A 6,000-nucleotide genomic window follows, 5' to 3' on the forward strand; every position below is an offset into this window, starting at 1 on the left:
ACTCCCTTACTCACTGGTCCCACTCGATACCGCTCAAAAGGAAGAAATCGGGGACTCGCGACTCGCCGAGTCGTTCTTCCGACTCGCCGAGTCACCGCCATGCAACTATTCTACACTCGATTCTGATCGAATCCAATACATACAAATGATAGATCTGAGTCCAATAAGCTGATTTACCACGTAAAGTTTCCAACTTTACGTGTACAAACGCATGAACAAGGGAATAAAGGCTAAAAGATGCTTAAAAGGGGGTAGATCTAGGGTTAATGTGCAAAATAGCTCCATAAAGGCAATAGATCTGGGCTCTACAACTCCTATATGAACAGATCTAAGGTTATCTCGGCATAAGAGAGCTTCCATATCAACATAAGGCTTTAGAAAGGCATAAACAAGATCTAGAAAGGGTTTCAAAGCATAAAAGGGAAGGAAATCTGAAGAATACCTCAAAGAGCTGTTGCTTTCCCTTGAATCTCTGCTCTACAATCCTTCTCCTTGCTCCTTTCTTCTTCTCCTTCTTCAAGCCTTCACAATTAGCACACAAAATCACTTAGAATCACTCAAGAACGAATTAGGGTTTTCTCACAGCTTTAGAGGGTGAAGGAGGCGAGATTGGGGGCTATAAGGTGGCTTAAATAGTGGGCAACCCGGGGATTTAGGGTTTCTCCCAGACGGGCAGACTCGCCGAGTCGCCAGCTAATCACGTGCTCGAAATCCCGACCCTACTCGGCGAGTCAGGCTATGAACTCGCCGAGTCCCTCTTGCAAAACTTCAAAATAAATACCAAGGAATTACCATACCGGAGACGGGTCATTACAATAAACTAACAAAAGTTATTCGGTGCAATTGTATTTAGTAGTCGATGATGTAATTGGTTATGTTTATAATATGTAAGAGTGAACTACATGTAAAAATAGCAATGTATTTTTATTTATTATAACATCCCTATTTTGTATACAACACTAGTTGTGAAACCCGTATATTATACGGGTTGATTAAATCAAAATGTTAAATAGAAACGATTAAATAAGAAGTTTATTTGAATTTGAAATTTGAAATAAATAAAAATTATGAGAAAAAAAACATGCAAAAAATAAATAAATCAAAATTATTGTTTAGTTATCAGACCCGTATACTAAACAGGTTAATTATAACAAAATGTTAAACACAAAGGTTTAAACTGTAAATTTATTTGAAATTGAAATTTAAAATTTAAAATTTAAAATTAATATCATTATGGTAGGTTTAATTTATGGAAACTAATTAATAATATATTAGAAATGGAAAATGAAATAAATGACAAGTGGTCTATAAATTATGACAAAATGACATGTGGCAAATTGAATGATAGAAGGACATGTGGCAAAATCATTCTTATTTATTAGGGTAGATTAGAATAGCGAGATATGCTATGTTTATATTGATGTAGTCAAACACATGTTTGTTTAATTTGTTAGTCATATAATGATTTTACCTCTACTGCAACTTTGACGTTTTTTTTTTTATCAAAAAACAAAGAATTTAGTAGTTTCTACCGATTTTAGTATAATAATTGAATTTGGTTGCATAATGTTGGACTGGAATTTGGATTTTATATTTTTATTTACATAATTATTTTGTGGTTATATTCAGATAATTTATCAACGGAAACATTTTACTAAGCACAAAAAAAATAAAAAAGTAAAATTGTTATATCTACCTATCTAATAAACAAAACTATTTTACCACCTGTCCATTCCAAAACACTCGTTTCGTCCAAAGTTAAATATCAAATTTTCCCTTTGTTTAACCTTCTAATTTCGTATTTCATCAAAATAAATTTACCTTTTTGACTTTCCTTCCTTTAATTTAAAAAAATCTATTTAATTTAGGATACAATTATAACAGCCTCAAATTTAAGGTATTCTTCTAAATCTTCAATCAACCTCAAATCTTGGTCCTTTAATTTGCTTTGATTTGAATTTCAAAATCCCTAATTCTATCCTTTTAGTTGTAAAATCAATATAACCCACCGATTGATTATGAGAAATCAGAAACCAAATTTCCAACATCGATGGTACACCATGCTTTTGATCTCTCGATTTAGGTAGGTTTAATATGTTTTATATCAAGTTTTTTAAGTTTGATTTGAGGTTTACCAGGTTTACATTTATCAATTTCCAACATGTTTTTAGAGGCTAAAAAGATCACAACGAAGACAGATTGAGCTGGGTATTTTCAACCCATAACGATTGTTGCTGCTACTACTTTGAAGAGCAGAAACAACAAAGTTAAACTCATGTTTGTGTTTTTCAATTTTTGTGTTTTTTGTTCTGTGGGTCTTATAATTCTGATGTTTCTCCTTTTTTTTCATGATTCCTCATGTTTGTTTCTTTGACTGCTGACTTTTCGAATTGCTGTTGTTGTTTTTTTTGTTGATGGATTGAAGTTTTTTTTATTCAGAATCAAAATGTGAAAGTTTTGGGTCATCTGATCTTGATATTGAAACAAAGTTTTGTTATTCTATATGTATGAAGAAACTCCCCCTTTATATAAGGAAAGAGTTGTGGATGCTGATATATTTGCTTTTTTTTTTTTGGGTTCATCTGGTATTAGTTAATCCGGAATCCAAAAAGCTTAAAAATCAGAAAATTATGGAGATCAGGTAGCTTTATTTGAATATGGGTAGATATTCTATATTTCTGATAGGTTTTATTGGTTTAATTGAAGCCTAAAGAACCATGCTTAAAGGATTTGTACTTGAATTTTCTTGCAGGTAACTATTTTGTATTTACATTATATGATTGATCTCAAAAATAGCATGATCAAAATATTTTTGGACTTTGAAATTCATTCACGTAATATCGAATTCAACTTAATCATAATTTCTTAATTATTTTGGAATTTTCTCATGGCCTTTCCTTAGGATGTTTAATTGTTTGTAGATCTGATATAAAATGACTAAGTGTGTGTACAATGGATTGTAGATCTGATGATATGTCATATGTTTTTTTAAATGTAGATCTGATATGACTTCGTGTGTATACTCTTCAAACAGGCAAAATAAGATGAAGGGACATAATGATTGAAAGGCTGATAAGTTGGTATTAATATATCATTGATCCGATGTGAAGATGGAGATGATGAAAAAGCTCTTAAAGAGCAAAAAAGTCAATTTCTAAGGGTTTTCTTGGATGTGTCTATCTGAAGCCCTTAAAAATTCATTGCTCTCCACGATAACCTTTTAATAAGGGCATTGTTTCTCTTTAAGCTCAAAAAGCTTTAAAAGTTCATGTTGTTTTTATTCTTATTATGTTACTGAAACTTTTTGAGTTGATGCAGTTACTTTTATAATAGGTGCATATTGTTTGTATTTTAATTTAGTCCCATAATGAATCAGATTGACATCTTTGGTTTATATGCTTCGTTATGTCATTCATGCAATATGTTTAAAATTAGTTTGTACTTGGATGACATTGCTTTTTGTTGGGTAGATGCTTCAATCCATGATTAATGTTATTTAATCTTTTACTATATTTTTTTTATATCATAGTTTTCCATTTGGGGAAAAAGAAGGTTTTTCCCTAGCGAAAGGGGCAAAATAAATATATATGTATTTGTGTTTTCACCATTTTATTAAAAATTTACACTTAACTTTTTTCTGTAGTGATTAAAGAATTATACTATTTTAATCTCTTGAATAAAACATCTTTCTTGATTATTGGATTCTATGGCAGGGCAAAATACAAAAATACACAATATTTGCCTGTTTGGTATGGGGTAATCATAGAAGGAAAGGAATGAAGAATTAAGTGTAGGGATAATCAAAAGCATATACTTCAAATTTTATTAACTTTTCACATAAAATCATACATTATACATAGACATGAGTTTGACTTATATAGATACATACACGAACAATATAGCTGCTTGTGTCAACTGGAACATCTAACTTAACTACGAACTAATCTTAACCGTTGTAATTTAATTTATTGTCTTGTGTTCATTTATTTTTGTTACATTTCTATTATAAATCTTTTACCCGTGGTTTCCACGGGTTATAACCTAGTTCAACATTTAACACAATCAGTCAGAGACGTAATCAAACAACATGGTTTAATAAGAGTCATTTAGACCTGTAACCCAGTTAGAGTCACTCAACAACTATAAAAGAAACCCTTAGTATAAATTAAAAATCATTGTTATATATAGAAAGGCGCAACCCAAGCCAAAATAATGAAAGACCCTATGTTTTCTTACTCACCTCTTCTAGAAAAAGCCTACTCGTCCCGATTGTATTATCTAACACCCAATTTTATTATTTTTAATTTTGATTTAAATTACTAGTTTAACTTAACTGATTTATGAGCTTCGGTCAATATAATCAATCTTTTATACATTGACCTATATTTATGTTAGTTTAATTCTAAAATTATATTTTTAACTTGGTAATTGTTTTAATGATTTTTTGTGTATGTAGATAATCACGACATGTGTTGGGAAATTAGTTTTTTAAATGCCTTAAAAATACAAAATTTGCATTTGAAATGAATACGATTGTATACTTTTAACACCCATTTTCAAGAACAGATCAGTTGAAGGCTTGGAAGGATCAAAGGTAAAGTTTTTGGGAAAAACCTTGTGCCACGACGAGGCGAATGGATAACCATGTTGTGGCATGTCAAATACATGAATAAGCATTCAGGTGTCTACCACGACGTGGCAAGGGGAAGGCCACGACGTGGCATCAACTGTAACCCAAGCCCATGATCTTTTAGGGTTTCCTCTATACTTAATCCCCTAAACTCAAGGTTTAGGGCATCCTCTTTAACCTCCATCTCTTCCAAACGAAACCCTAGCCTCCTTGAAGCCTTGGGAGCTTGTTCCTTTGATTTGGTGCTTAGTTCTTAGTCTTTGGAGGGCTTGAAGGAAGAGGAATATCATATTGGTGTAAGGGAGCAATGAACCAACTTGGATTCACCATCTACTTCAGATTTCTGATTAAATGAAGGTATAAAGTTCTTATCTTGACTTATGTTCTTCTTGGTGCAAGTTTAAGACTTTTTGTAAGGGTCTGGTCCCTTTCTTGGATGCTCTTGGAGTTTGAATAACTCTATAGCTTGTGATGGCTTTTCTATGACATTAGACTTTTGTAGAATAATGTAACATTTGGCAAAAATAGGAACAATTATAGGATGTCATATATTGATTCTAATCAATATAAGTAATTAAGTAGTTTATCAAAAATAGTTTAAGGAATTTAACACGTTTTGTTTAGAAAAGTTCACGTGAAAATAAAACTAGTGATCAATGATAAATTCTTTTATGAAGTATTATTCCGAACTAAAACCGGTTCGTGAAATCTATCAAATAATGTCAATTGAATACGGAATTTTATTTTTCATTTCAACATGTCTCCGTTTAATGAGTAACTTAATTTCCATCTACGAACTTGTATTCAATAGTTTTGAGGAATCAAAAGTTGACTACATTACGAACCAAAACGACGGAAAATGGTTAAACGTTATTGTTCAAGATGTTAAAAATCACAAAATATTACCTTGCGGAATCAATCTTATATTTATCTTATAAAAATATAAAATGGATTATTATGACGCATAATCGAAAGTATCCAAATTTTTAATACAATCAAATATAAACATTTAAATACCAATACATATAAACTTCATTGCTATTTCTCAACCATACATATAGATTCATATTTATATATATATCATAAGATAATAAGATGGCAAACTATGGATTCATGACTTAAAATGACATAATATTATGTCCAAACCATTTTATAAGGTAAAATACATGAGTTAAGACCATTTAACTAATTAAGCACTTATTCTATTAGGCATTTCCAAGATCACTCCATTATTCCTTCTCATTTTCGTGACCTCTTCTTCTCCCTCCTAAAACAACAACATTTAATGAATAACTAACTAGTAACTAGTTAGTTACTAACTCATATTTCTAACTAACTAAACCCATTAGATGCAAGTGGCAAATCAAATA

General features: G+C 31.0%; 1 long non-coding RNA gene across 2 annotated transcripts; it reads left to right on the forward strand.

The window, feature by feature from the left end:
* Nucleotides 1-1,742: 1,742 nt before the first annotated feature.
* LOC111882561 (uncharacterized) lies at nt 1,743-3,394 on the forward strand. Of its 2 annotated transcripts, none has more exons than XR_002847196.3 (2): nt 1,743-2,752; nt 2,999-3,394. It is a non-coding gene; the product is annotated as an uncharacterized LOC111882561 (long non-coding RNA). The 2 variants fall into 2 exon arrangements; XR_002847195.3 differs by having other exon boundaries at nt 3,035-3,394.
* The last annotated feature ends 2,606 nt before the right edge of the window (nt 3,395-6,000 follow it).

The sequence above is a fragment of the Lactuca sativa genome, chromosome 2 (assembly GCF_002870075.4).
Source record: "Lactuca sativa cultivar Salinas chromosome 2, Lsat_Salinas_v11, whole genome shotgun sequence".
Taxonomy (NCBI): Eukaryota; Viridiplantae; Streptophyta; class Magnoliopsida; order Asterales; family Asteraceae; genus Lactuca; species Lactuca sativa.